At 43.6% G+C, this 14,242-nt stretch overlaps 1 protein-coding gene across 6 annotated transcripts in view; it reads right to left on the bottom strand.

Moving 5' to 3' along the window:
* Positions 1 to 7,234: 7,234 nt before the first annotated feature.
* The window catches only part of LOC141575153 (uncharacterized), a 195,240-nt gene continuing 188,232 nt past the window's right edge, over positions 7,235 to 14,242 (bottom strand). For all 6 annotated transcript variants that reach the window (XM_074353754.1, XM_074353755.1, XM_074353758.1 and 3 more), the window contains 2 exons: positions 11,151 to 11,434; positions 7,235 to 10,146 (listed from right to left, as the gene is read on the bottom strand). The gene's annotated coding sequence lies outside the window, so the exon portion shown is untranslated. The remainder of the gene's footprint in view (positions 10,147 to 11,150; positions 11,435 to 14,242) is intronic.

Here is a 14,242-nt window from a genome sequence, read left to right as displayed (position 1 = left end):
AGTTTGTCATTCTAAATGCTCTTAAGAGGATTAAACAAAGTCCACAGCAAATAAATGAACATGTTTGGAAGGTTTTCCACCCTCATGTAATTTCCAGAAAACAGACATGATTCACTTGCTAAACCAAACACACAGGTATATTAATGAGCCTGGTTCACATGACTGGACAGCACGGAGGGAGCCTCATCTATTGGCGTGGGTTCTGCTGCAGGAACCGCACCTGAAGGTTTAATTAGAATTTATTTCCAGCGAGTGCTGCTCCAGCCTTTTTCTCCCCAATGTAAGAAAGCGCCCTCCTTGCCTGGCCATTAGTCTGCAGAGCCCCGCGGCTCACACACTCCCCTGCTCATCAGGATGCTGATGGAGCCAGCTTGCTTAGACACACTTAGCTACACTCGCAGCGGGGATCATCAGTCTCTTCTGTGTGTTCACCTCCACGTGCAGGGGAGAAAATCGAGTTTTGCTGGAGACAAACGCTAATTGACCACCAGTTGTTTCAGAGGGACTGTGATGTTGAAAACTGGAGACCCTTTCATTTTTATATGTTGGATGCAGACAAACTGCATGGCGACACCCCCACTGTAAGTACACCTACCAGGGAGGGGGTCGGAATTTTGATCTGCACGTATTCAGATCCTGGCACAGGTCAGCTTACAGTGTTCTCGCTGGGTTTGGGAGACTGTTTCCATAGTGATTTATTTGGTTTCCAATAAATTTGCACAGCCGTCTCCTTCAGTCGAGTTCTGATGAGTTAATTTGGGAGGGGCATGTGAAAATGGGGCAGGCAGAGAGGTGCAATAAAGACTAGACACCATCTGGTTACCTCTCATTTTTTATGGGCCCAAAAATGCTTGTCTTGTTTTGTTTTCTCCTCCATCTACCCCTTCAGGTCAGGGAGTCGTCTTCAAGAATTTCATCCTAAAATATAAAGTAATGAAGAAGGCAGTGTGTCTTTTTGGTTGATTTCATTTGACTTGGGTTCATTGTTAAAGATTTTCCAGTGAGGAGTTTGTGAGCTTTTAAAAGCTGGAAGTGCAGCACAACCAAGGAGAAAAAGTCAGAGAAACGAGTCAGCGGCCCCTGTGAGGTCTGCAGGACGAAGGCAGGAAGTGGGGCGGAGGCAGCAACGTGGCCTCCCCTGTAGCCCTGAGGCCAATGTGGGCATGAAAAGCCAGCTTCTCTTGTCGCCATGTGTTCTACCAGGTCTCCAACTAAAGGAATGCGAGGAGATTTGGGGAGGCCTTACCTTTTACCCTCTTGTCAAACATCTTTAATGCTGACTGTATTTATTCAAGATGACACAGAGATCACCTGCAGAGCTTGAGGGAGCGGTGCTTGCTTCCTGACTTGCCCGCCCCAGGCTCACTCATCAGACTCCTGATTCTTGCAGGCACTGCAGTGCCCGTGGGGGGCGCTCTGCTCCTGGGGGGGTCTCTGCTCCTGTGGGGGGAGCTCTGCTCCTGGAGGAGCTGGGCACTGGAGTGCTCACATTGGAGCCGGTCGTACAAGCGCTGATCCCTCACCACGTGATGAGCCCTTTGTGTAAGTAGTAGAGGTGGGAAACAGAGTCTTCCTGTGTCTACGGAGTTCTCCAGTAAAGCCAACTTGGAGGAAAGAAAGAAAATGCCTACTGTTCCATGACTGTGTCCTAAGGGTTTAAAGCTCACTGCGGGGCACACGTGAGTTCTCATCCAGTAAATACTCTGGGGTCTTGACTCTGACATGTCATGAATTTGGCATTCTCATAATGTTATTTCTCTTAAAATATGTCTAAGCAATCATTTTTGTGTGATGGTTATATGTGCATAAGTGTCCTGAAGAAACTGTTGTGGATGGAAGTGTGGGCATCAGTGGTACCAGAATGGCTGGTGGTCCTGGGGGCTGCCTGAGCTGCACACCATTTGTTACCAGCAGTCTTTCAGGTCGCATCTTATTCCAGAGCTCACCGGGGCTCCCATCTCTCACTATGTGTCTTGAGAGAATATTTATTCAGAGGGTAGGGGACAGGGTGCTTCCAAATCTGGGTTCTGGGGTTCCCTGTCTAAAGGTGGCACTGGCACAAATCCTTTATTCATGGGGTAATTAAGCCACACAGTCTCGTGGTTAATTTGGCCTCCTTGTCCTTCTTCATGTTAGGAGCTGGAGGGCTTGGGTAAGGCCCCCAAACCTGTTTTTGGTAAGCTTTCAGCCCTACCACACAACCTGGGTTGTCCCGTTTCAGTCACATGACTTTGATTTTTGCAGGTTGGTGTGACTCCTGGACAGTGCCTGGGACTTCCAGGTTTCCCCTACAGTAGGAACACTGAAGAAATTTCAACCCGTAAGTTGTGTTTGGGGGCCTCGAGGACAAGTAGGGACCCACAGAAAGATATCTGGATGGGTGGCGATCAGGCCCGAGTCTTGGAAGGACAGAGATTCCATTATTGTTTTAACAGTGAACTTAAGGGAGGAATTCGGGAAGGTCTGATGCAATTGAGTTTAAAATATTATCTGGCTTTTATTGTTAGCAGTAGTGGTTTTTAAACCTTAGACCCATTCCCGCTTTTTATAAGAAATATTTTGCAACCTTTCTTTTTTGGTGCCCGGAAATGAACATCATGGAAAGTGTAACCTAAGTATAAATATGATAAACAAATAGACAGGTAGATGGAAAAATGGGGTACCTAAATTCTTATATTATGGGGTATTTTATATTTATGCTAATTAGTGACCTCTCAGGACAAAAGGCACATACAAAGGGAGTCACTTCTAATAAACTGTTTTTCCAAGCCTTACCTAACTGGGAAACAAGTGGCTTCAGAATGTTAGAGCACCTCCCAGGTCCCCGGGGAAATCTCCTTGTCAGAGTTACACTTGCTGATGGTGTCCTGTGCCAAGTGCAAGCAGATGCTGTTCGGAAGCTGCCCGGGGGCTGACTCCGGGGATTCCTTCTCCGTCTCAGCTCTGAGGGAGCCTTGCCTTTCCTGACCACAATCACAGAGGCGATTTTGAATCTCTGAAAACTGCCATACCAGTATATATCACAACCCCCAGAAGATATGATGAATAAAGTAGAAAACTTTAAGTGCTTCCTTTAGGATAGAAATAGGATATAAAATAAGTCATGATTTAAAAAATTCTAGTGCCCGAATAAGTGCTACATTACACTGGCTGCATTATTAGGTTAGACAACTTCATTACTGCTTTCCATACCACATCTTCTAGTTAGTTTTTATTTATCTTTTTTTTCCCTAAAGAAAAAAATCATATGATGCATTCTTGTGTCAGAGGTGACAAGAAGAGAGCAAGTGTAAAACCGGAAATCGTGATGCTGGTCAGTCTAATATCAGCTCCGTCACTGCACAGATCATCTTAACTCATTTTACTGCAATTTTTGGAATTACTTTCTCACTTGGAAAATCCCCTGTGTCAGTTAGATTTGCTAGTAAAACAATATTTTTTCTTACTTAGTGCATCAGTGATGTTTTCAAGATGATAAAAAATTTTGCCCATGTCATTTAAACACTTGCTTCTTCTCGTAATACATGGTTCACGGTCTTGTATTTGTCACAACTGGAGAAATGTGTTTTCTGTGTGCAAATTCTCATTGCTTTGGTGACGCAGGGACAATTGTCCTTACTGGATGGAGTATGATAGTAGTTGTTTGAATTCTCTCTCTAAATCTGGAGTCCTGTGTTATGATTCCTGTTAACTTAAAAAATATGAATATTGTTATTTACCTAAATAGATAACATCACACCAGTGATGTATATTAAATTGGTCCAACTAGGAATTCCAATATTAAATGAGACAGTAATTTCACAACTCACTATTCCAAAAATTTGGATTGATGGTTCAATTATACCAGGGACATTACCTGTTGTAATTGAATCAATCATTGCTTTCTTCAATAAAAGTTTCCATTCCATCTGCTCTTTTGTTTTATTGTCCTTCTGTGTTTTGTTTGCTTTCTTTCCCAAATATATAAGAATTTGGATTTTGTCATTGAAAATCCTTGCTGGTTTTGCTACCTCATGCTGCAGAGAAAGCCTTGTGACTGTTTTATAGTCACTGATTTCATGGTTGTATGAGTGCTTAATGCCACCTTGAAGGGATGTGGAGACCTAATGAAGTGTGTGCATAAAAGGCTTAGTCTACATTGAGTGCAGGGTTAGTGTGAGCAGCTCATGTCATCAGTATCATAGTTAATCCATTACAATCATCCTCTGTTAATCAGTGTTATCATTGTAAAGTCTCCAGGAGAGGAAATGTTGTATTCTAAATGCAAATCTTTGCCACTCTTTTAGTCAATTCAACACCTTTAAAGCTTTGCTGTAATAGGACTGTGTGCCTGGTATCCCTACTTTTGATTCTCCTGACCCAGGAAGCGGTCTCCACGGCTAATGATCCATGAGACACTGGATTCTTGGTCTCATGGCTCTGTGTGTTCTGGGATCTGGGGACTTCAGCACAGTTTTAGGGGCTTTGGGTCCCACCTCTTCATAGCATTGCTGAGATGAGATCTGTGGGTTCACCCTCATTCTTGAGTGTATTGTGCATTTTTTCTAGAACCAACACACGCCACCGTGGCAGCACTGCTTTGACCACGTGCTGGGGCAGCGTGTGCTTGTCAGTACTTGGGTTTAAATTTTCTGTTCAAATTTCTAAAATGGGGTATATTGACAGATACATTCCATGTAAACAGAAGCTCTGTGGGGTTTTCAGCAACTTCTAAGAGCATAAATATTCCTGAATCAGCTAATCTTCCTCCCAACAAGTGAGGAGCAAGCCGGCAAGTCCTGGGTGCCTGTGGCGGCCAAGCTGTGCAGCCCAGGCTGCTCACCGAGGAACAAGGAGAAAATCTTAAAAACCTACTTCCATGCTGTCTTTCACAGAATCTCAGAACTGAATGTTTTAATATTTAAAGAGGGGTGATTAGATTTTTTTATATATTATTTTATTTTTTTCCTTTTTCAGTATTATTAGGTATAATTATTACAGTTCAACTCCACATACACGTTGCATGTAAATACATGTATAGAGTATACTGCATTTTTTTAGTTACATATATGTACTAATTATTGTTTCTAAGAACAGATTAGAGTTTCAGATTTTTAAGCTTACATAGTTACCAGAGGAATAAAGCCAACTACAAAAGAATAATAAACAGAATATGGTAATCCAATCACAAAGGACAGTCATATCTGCTTAAGCATATTCAAGAAATCAAAATAACAATTAGTTCATTTGTGGTCTTATTATTATTGCTATTAATTTTAGATTCCTCATAAATGAAGTCTTATGGCATTTTTCTTTCTCTTTTCACCCCACTTCACTTAGAATGACAGTCTTCAGGTCCATCCATGTTGCTGCAAATTGCATCTGTTATGGCTGAGTAGTATTCCATTGTAGATATGTATCACCTTGTCTTTATCCAGTCATGTGCTGATGGACATTTGTGTTGTTTCCATGTTCTTTGTTCTATGTCCCTTCTGGCAACAATTACTGATTTTAAATATTTTCCACCTTAAAATCCTTCCTGAAGGAGACGTGGTAACAGGAATCAAAAACAGTTACAGCACAGGGTTGTGTGTGATGGGCCCTAGGGGCTTGGTAGGAAGGTTGGCAGAAAAGATTTCAGATTCTGATCAAATGATTCCTCCTCTTGTAGCCCTGCTGACCGCCTCTCCCACGGCCTGCCCTACTAGTCTGACCAGTCCCTTCTGTGAATCCCACTGTATTGTGCACAAATTTTTTCCAATTAGTGTCATCCCGCAGGGACCTTAGGTGAGGCACCTAAGCTCCTGTGTTGGTTTCTTCCATCAGCCTTTAACTTCCTTGGGAGCCAGGACTGTCTCATTGCCCCAAGGATTCCTAATGCCTAGTGAGATGCCTGATACAGCTGGTACTTAACGAGCACATAAGTCAAATGGAAAAACCTGATCAAAGAAATGGCCCTCATTTTTCAGACATGCCTACTTGAGTACATAGGGTAAAATGACATGTTTTCTTGAATTTGCTGTCAAATACTTCAACAAAGGACAAGTATAAGAACAAAGGTCTGAATAAAGGAAATATTGAAATGTTTGTGAATTCCTTAATCTGGGTGATGGGCTTATTGTACTATATTTATTGATGTATACTTAAGTTATTTTATAATTTTCTTAACATTAGCTGAATAGCAAGTATTAATACGTATTAATTGAAATCCTTTGAGCAGACCAAACTTACCCCACACAAAATCCTTAATGTCCTAGTAGTGTGTCTTACAGAAATCTTTTCCCATAAAGACAGGAAAAAAGGGAAAGACAGATCTGTGCAGTATTTCCACATTGTCAAAAGACCAAAGACCGACACAAAGAAGAGATTCTAAAAAAGATAAAGAGGCTGAAATTAATGTCCTGAAAACCTAGCCAAGAAATCTAAATGTCCCAACTTAACTAACCTCAGCACTGCCGCATCAAGAATGGGGGAGGTAGAACCTTGAGGATTTTTTTTAAATAAATAATGATCCAGTTCCTACCACAGGCAATTATGGTAAGAGTGAGTATAAGTTCTAACACCAACTAGTGTACAAATTGTAATTTATACTTGATTCAAACTGCTTCTTCTATAAAATCTGAATCTTTTTATTCTTAAGACAGATTTGTGGCATATGACCTAGTGATAAAATTTTCAACTCGCTTGTATTCAAAAAGTTCACCAATGTGAGAGTTTATTACAACAACTATTGCTTTTTGGGAAACCCATGTGCCTTGTCACTCTCTTCCATAAGATTTCCTGTGGAAAATTCAATCCCTCATTCAGGAAGTGGCTGAGCTAACAGTCTGATGGAAAACCTTCATACACTGCAACACAAGAAAATGAAAATGACAGTGAGCAGCCCGTGAAGCCGGCAAACACACACAGCTCACGGCTGTGTTCCCGCCATGACTTTCTGTAACCAGCAGGGAAAATGTGCATTTCAAGAAATAGACATAAACACTTTTCAGGACCTGAGCACATAATTTCCCTTTCAGGGTTTAGTGGACTTCCATTTAATTCTATGAGAAGTGTTTAAAACAACAGAACAACAGCTGAGATATGGTTTAAAGTAACATTTGTCTTAGTGAAAATAAAGCCAGCTGATAGTTATCATTTTTACTTTATTTGATCTCACTCTCCTACTTTACCTCCCCAACCTCCTCCACAAAATGATGGTGAACGTCCCCTCCTGGGTCAGAAGGCTAAGTAGAAAGTACCAATCACATGGAGGTGTGCTTTGTTGTTTTATTTTTCAAAAGAAACATGTTTCATTCATGTGATTTAAAATTAAGATCAAGAAACAAACTCTATTCAATGAATGGTAGCCGACACATGTCATCATAGCTGCTCATCAGGTTTGGCCCCACGTTACACACATTTACATGGACATGTGACATGTGCTGTCATGGGACATGGTGAGTGGGGACAGGGTCTCTGCTCTCACAGGGCACACAGCCTGGTGGGGGAGGCAGTGTTCAATCATTGCCTTTTTTTTTTAATGTACTTACAAATTATGGGAAATGCTATTTAAAAACAAAGTGAGTCAATGAAAGTGAAAAATTCAAGTACAGTATTAAGGTGAGGGAAGACAGGGAACCTCTTTGAAGAGCTGACACTCCACTGAGACCCAAAGGACAACTCCGGTGCTGCAGGTGAAGGGCAGGGACACATTGATAAAGGGCTGATATCCAGAATACAACAAAATCTCTTTAAACTCAACAAGAAGAATGAATAACCTGCTTAAAAAATGAGCAAAATGCCTCAACACACACCTCAACATGGAAACTAGATGCCAAAGAAATCTATGGAATCATGCTCCACAGCATCTGTCATCAAGGGGCTGCAGACTGAAACAGCGAGGTATCACTGCACACAGGTCAGAACTGCCAAAACTCAGAACACTGACAGCACCAAATGCTGGTGAGGATGTGGAGCGTCAGGAATTCTCTTACATTGCTGGTGGGAATGAAAAATGGCCCAGACACTTTGGAAGACGGTCTGGCAATTTTTTACAAAACTAAACGTACTCCTACCATATGATCTGGCAACTGTGCTCCTTGGTGTTTACTGAACAAAATAGAAAATTACGTCCACACACAAATCTGCATACAGATGTTAATAGCAGCTTTATTCATAATCACCAGAACTGAGAAACAACTAAGCTGTTCTTCAGTAGGTGAATGGATAAATAAACTGTGGTCCAGGCAGAAAATGGACTATTTATGGTGTTAAAGTGAAATGAGTTATCAAGGCATGGAAAGACATGGAGGAACCTTAAATGCATATTACTAAGTGAAAGAAGCCAATCTGGGAAGGTTCCACAACTGTCTGATTCCAACTGTATGGTGTTCTGGGAAAGGCAAAACCACAGAGACTAAAAGATCAGTTACTGTCAGAGGCTAGAGGGGAAGGAGTAATGAATGAGGTGCAGCACGGAGCATTTTTAGGGTCACTAAGACAGACTACTCTGTATGATGCTGTGATGGTAGAAACGTGTCATTGTACATCTGTCCAAACCCACAGAGTGCACACCACCAAGTGTAAATCCTAGTGTCAAGTATGGGCTCTTGGTGATGATGACGTGTCAGTGTAGGTTCACCCATTGTCGCAAATGCACGCTCAGGTACAGGCGTCAATAGTGAGGAGGCTGTGGGGACAAACTGCAGTTCATACACCCAATCCAGCCCCAGCCACTGCTGTGAATAAAGCTCTGTGGGTGTGTGGACTGTCCGGCTGCTCTGGCGTCTGAACAGCAGAGCTGAGCAGCCGCACCAGAGATCAGGAGGTTTGCAGATCCTGAAATATTGACTCCCAAGCCCTTGACAGAAAAAAGTCTGCTGTGTCCTGCTCTACACGAATCACAATTCACCCTGTTGAGACAGGAGAGCAGGGCCCAAACAAGGCATGGTTAATCGGACTGAAGCAATGTTTTAGTCCCAAAACCTTTGTTGAAGTCCTGCAGAATCAGTGACAGACTGTAGCCAGGAAGCGTCTGCAGAAGGAGTCGGTAGCAGGCCTTCCCGCCAGGCTCCGGGATGCCGGGGGCCACGCGCTGCACGGGGGCCACCCACTTGAAGAAGACGGACTTGCAGTGGAAGCCGATCAACTGATAGAGCTCGGAGAGGATGCTGCACTGCTGAATTCTCTCCTAGGAACGCTGAAGCACAGGGAAAAAAGCAACAAGCATCTGAACGAAACATGTAAGTGAAAAAAGACACGTAAAAAATGTTTTCCCATAAAAGAGACCTGATGACACAGGAAGGAAGAGGAAGGCTGACTTCGTGCACTGATGGGACCGGATGCAGAAATGCAGGGAAGCAGCGCTGTGCAGATGCTCCAGACCCCCTCCGGCCCCACCTATCCACGTTCATCCTGTCCTTTTCCTAGAAAGGCCTGTATTCCCTGAAACAGAGGAATCTGCTCCCTACACATGAGACGCAGAGAAAGGAAGGAGCAAAAGAAAGGGAAAGTAAAGGAACAACGTTTCATCTACACCCTAGTATTTGGGCAGGACTTTCACCAAACACACATCTTCTCAAAGCACAGAGCACACAGTGAGAGGCTGACAGAGTGACTGCGACTTCTGCTCCTTAAGCACCAGCTACCTGCCAGCACACGCTGCGCCCCTTACTGAATCATTACAATCATCTCAGAAACTATTACTACCCCGTCTCACAGGCAAGGAAATCTGAAACTCGGGGAAGAATTATTATCATCCTGGACAATGTCCCACGACCCAGAATTGTCAGAGCCTCCACAGACCCTGGACTAAAATTCTCCACTTCACCACGGGCCCTGAGCCTCAGGCTGAGGCCACATCAGGCCTGCACGGGCCCAGAGCATGAGTATGTGGGACAGGGAATGGTCCCACTCGAAGTGCCAGGCCAAGGCCCTCAGAAACCTATGAAATGAAACCAAATCCCCAAACTCCTTTCCAACCCACTGCCCTGTCCGGGAGGACTGCTCGGCACATCTGCACTGTCACCTGTGCACAGGCTGAGCAAGGGGCCCAGACAGTGACGTGACGTCCCAGTGGAAGTGGCTAGGAGGCCGCTTCATCACAGGACAGACTCTCCCGGCTTCCAACGTTAACTCTCCATTCCATTTTCAACTGGAAAGTAAGTTTAGACTTCTTTTCCTCTCCTAGAAACAAAGAGAGTGGTAATATCAGCAGGAAACTCAAGACTGAGGAAGAGTCTCCTGGCCATCTGGAAGGATAGGTCGGGGAGGGAACAGAGACTGGAATCAGAAAGACCCGTGTTCCAGTCCAAAGTCTGCACGTCACTCGCTTTGACAGTTTACTTATTAATAGAGGTGAAAAAATCTAATTATGATTGTTGGGAAAACTAATTGAAATAACGTATGCCACTAGCATACGTATAAAATCCTTCATGAGTGTCCCAGAAATGGAAGTGATCGTGGTTAGTTACTGTCTGCCAAGTCTTGGGTGCTACGCCCACATCAGCCAGCCAGAGATGTGCCAGAGAATGCCTCACCAGCTAGCAGCCTTCTCCAACTTGGAAACTCACAGTGTCTGAAGAACAGGCAGCGGTGGATGCTTTGGGACACTCTGGAGGTAGCACTCCAGTGATGACTTTAAAAAGCTGGGGAGAATTTAGGGGACCGTACAGTTCAAATACAGAAAACACATTCCATGTCTGCCCACATTCATCTCTAGCCATGATGACTCAGAGAGGAAATACATATTCAAACGTACACCATTTTCCCACATAAGTGCATCAAAACAATTTGGAAAGAATGTAACTTTCTTCTCTAGATCACAGAGCGGGGATTACAAGATTTGTACTGAGAGCCCTACTTGTAAAACATCTGCTAACATAACTGGGTCCACTATCAGTCCATTCAAAGAGAAGGATGGAAAAGAACAAAGCCAAGCTAATACGCTCCAGTCTTTGGTGGGTTACAATGTCACAAAGGAGACGGACAGGTCATCAATGAACCACCCTGCCGTGATCAAGGAGACAGCCAACGGGGTGAGCGGCAAGATGTATGACGCAGCCGCAGCTGTGCCCGCGCTTCTAGGCAGGTATCCAAATTCACCTCGACATGGCGTCCAATGCTTGTGCCCACGTCCTCATCACCTGAGATGTATTTAAGAGAAATGAAAACTAATAAACGGAAAATACCTTTGGTGGGCACACCGTCCAAAGAGCAAAGTCACAATTTGACAACTGGCCATCCCGGTTCCCTGGGATTCATTCTTGGAGAACCTTAAAAACCACTCCTCTGTCCTCAAGAAGTGCTGCCTACTTGTCCGATCTTTGGCTCAGGGATACAGCACGTTCACGTGAACTTCAATGTCCGTACAGATTTGACTGTCTTTCTCCAGGTTCATTTGTGCATTCTGAAGAGGCCTGAGTTAAGTCCATCTTCTGTAAGATCAATTCCCTCCAGTGAAAACTCATCGAGCCTGCAATTAAAAGCCAACTGAACAGGACTGTCCTCAGCTAAAAATGTCACCCACCCTTCACTGCTTTCTTAATTTCCTTTCCTAGCTAATTGCAACAGACTAAAATTTCCCTCCACCCAGCTCCCCAAATATGTCAAACAGAAAGTAAGGTCCATAAAAGAGGAGACAACTCCATAGTCACCTCTGAATTCCTAGCATATACTAATGTCACTAAATAGAACTATGATTATGGCTTCTTTCCTTTAAAACCTTTCTAGTTATTTAAATGAGACCTTGGAATAGAGCTGTTTGGGTCTAGTACCTTGATCCAGAAGACTCAGGAGGCCTTTTTCGGAATGGCTATTCACTGATTCATTCAAAACACAACTTCTCATTCCGGAAGGAGCTGTGATTTTCTGCCAGGAGATTGTGGTCACTCTCATGCCAGAACAGCTTTAAACTAAATCCTTACTTTGGATTTGTTATTTTTCCCTGCTTCCCCAAAAATTGACTTTCGTTAATTTCTTGCCTTGAGAACTGATATTTTTCTTTCTTTCTAATTCACCCTTTATTAAACAGGATTCTCAGGATGTGCTTGGCCTTACATAGGATGAGCCTTCCAACTCCCAGTGTGAGAGGCCTGGGGCTCACATCCCGCCCTCCTGCCAGGGCAACTAACACTCAGTTCAGGAGCCAACCGGCACCCCAGGGCTTCTAAGGCTCGCGTATCTCCCAGAATCCCTGCTTTCTGGTATGACTTGGATTCTGAGGATTTCCCCTCATTTTCTTGAAAATTAGCTGTGCAGCATGAAAGATAAGGAAGGAAGGATTTATTTCTTAATCAGCATTTTAAGGAACTTGTGTAATGAACGTTTTCACGAGTTTCTAGAACCCTCCATTGCCGAGAAAGAAAACACAATAGATATTTTCTAAATTTAGGTATCATGTGCATTGTTTCTCTGCTTTTGTTTTCTTAACTACTAACACACATTTTTTAATTAAAAAAAATAAGGCCCAAAATAGGATAGAAACTTGAAGGGGCAAACAAAATTTAAGGGCAAAGAAAGAAAAATCATAAGTACTCTACAAAGTTAATATAATACATACACTATGGATCAGATCAGCAATTCTCAGTAACAGCTAATTGAAACATGACCATGAGGTAAAACTTCTCTCCTGTCTGGAGATGACCAACAGATAATAGAATTAAAACAACAAATTAAAATTCTAAGTCTGGCGAGGTATAGAAGGCTACCAGCTAAATGTGTCTTCTTCTGGAAAGAGGGAGGCTCACCAGCTCTTTACTGTGGAGCCTGAGCCTAGGGGAGGGTGGTGAAGAACCGCCCTTTAAGTATCCAATTAACAAAGTGGGTGATGAATAAAGAGACGTGAGCTTTGATGACAGAGATGATACTACTATTCACTTGTCCTGTAATGTATGTCTTCACGTTCAGTGATCAATACCTTGGCGTCCTCAGGGATTGAGATTATAGGAAAATGCACAGCCCGGGCCCAGACCTCCTCTGTGAGCTCGTGACATTGCACTTAGGTGTCTCAAGGGCAACTCCAACTCCACCTGCAAAGAGCTGACTTCACGGTGCTCCTCCAATAGCCGTCCTGCCCAGGGCCCCTGGTTGGGAGGGAAGGTCTCTCTGACCCTCCCAGCTCAGGCCCATCACTCACAGATGTGACTGGACCCCTCCTTCAGGGCTCAGATTTCCTCAGTCACCGAGCCCCACCACCCACACCTGACCTACCAGGTACTCACAGGCACTCCCACAGCACTGACTCTGGGCTGGGGACCATGCTGCACACTGTGCGAATGTTATCTAACTGGATCTCCACAACAGTCCTGGGAATTGGGTACATCACTGCTTCAATTGATTAGATAAATTGTTTCACTTCCTTGAGTGCGTCATCCAAAGTGACACGTCTACTAAGCCACAAACATGGGACTGAAAACCACTTGAAAATTGAACACTGCTACACCTCGCAGCCACCCTACTCTGATTCGTCACATCACTTTCTGCCGAGCCTACTGAATGTTTGCAAGCATTCTACAAACACAAAAGTGATCTAAGAGAGCACCCCACTCCCCTACTTAAAATCTGTCAATGACGGTCCACTGCTCTTCAGAGAAAGCCTCACCAGGCCTGAGCACAGCCCAACGGCCCGGCATCCTCATTCCCTGCACGGCCACGCTGCCTCACCCACCACGCAGCACAGTGCCGTGTCCAGGACTGGGATGCTGACTCCGTACAACACAGGGCTCGTCTCACTCAAACAATGATCACCCTCTTCAGTGGTCACCCTCTTCAATGCTGACTCTCAGAAAAATGTTTTCTCAGGATGAATCAATATGTTTTCCCTTACAACTTCCAGTCATTAATAATGAGCTCCCCCAAAAACAGAGAAGACTTAATCCTCAGTCTCCTTATCTGTAAAGTGGGAATAGCAAGGAAATATGTAAGGTTTTCAGAGAAATAAAATTCATGTGAGTCTGAGGGACAATTCCCAACATACAGTAAGCACTCAATATGGGCTTACTTAGTATTAATAAGAATATGTTGCATTCCAGCAACCTTAAATCAATGTTTTATGGCTTGGTCCAACAGACTACTGACAAACAGTTGGACGAACCCCTTTGAGCAGATCAGCACAAGTGTAATGGGAGAGGTAAGTGCTGCCTCCAGTTACAGCTCAAAGTCTTACATGTTGTTTGAGCATTTAGTTGTCGTTATTGAATAAAGACAGGTGTTCTTTAGTCAAAGCTCCTGAAACATAAATCTTCAAAGATAGATAAAAATTAGGTTTCAAGTACAACATTCT

The sequence above is a fragment of the Camelus bactrianus genome, chromosome 26 (genome assembly GCF_048773025.1).
Source record: "Camelus bactrianus isolate YW-2024 breed Bactrian camel chromosome 26, ASM4877302v1, whole genome shotgun sequence".
NCBI lineage: Eukaryota > Metazoa > Chordata > Mammalia > Artiodactyla > Camelidae > Camelus > Camelus bactrianus.
This window is presented reverse-complemented; position numbering and strand designations above follow the sequence as displayed.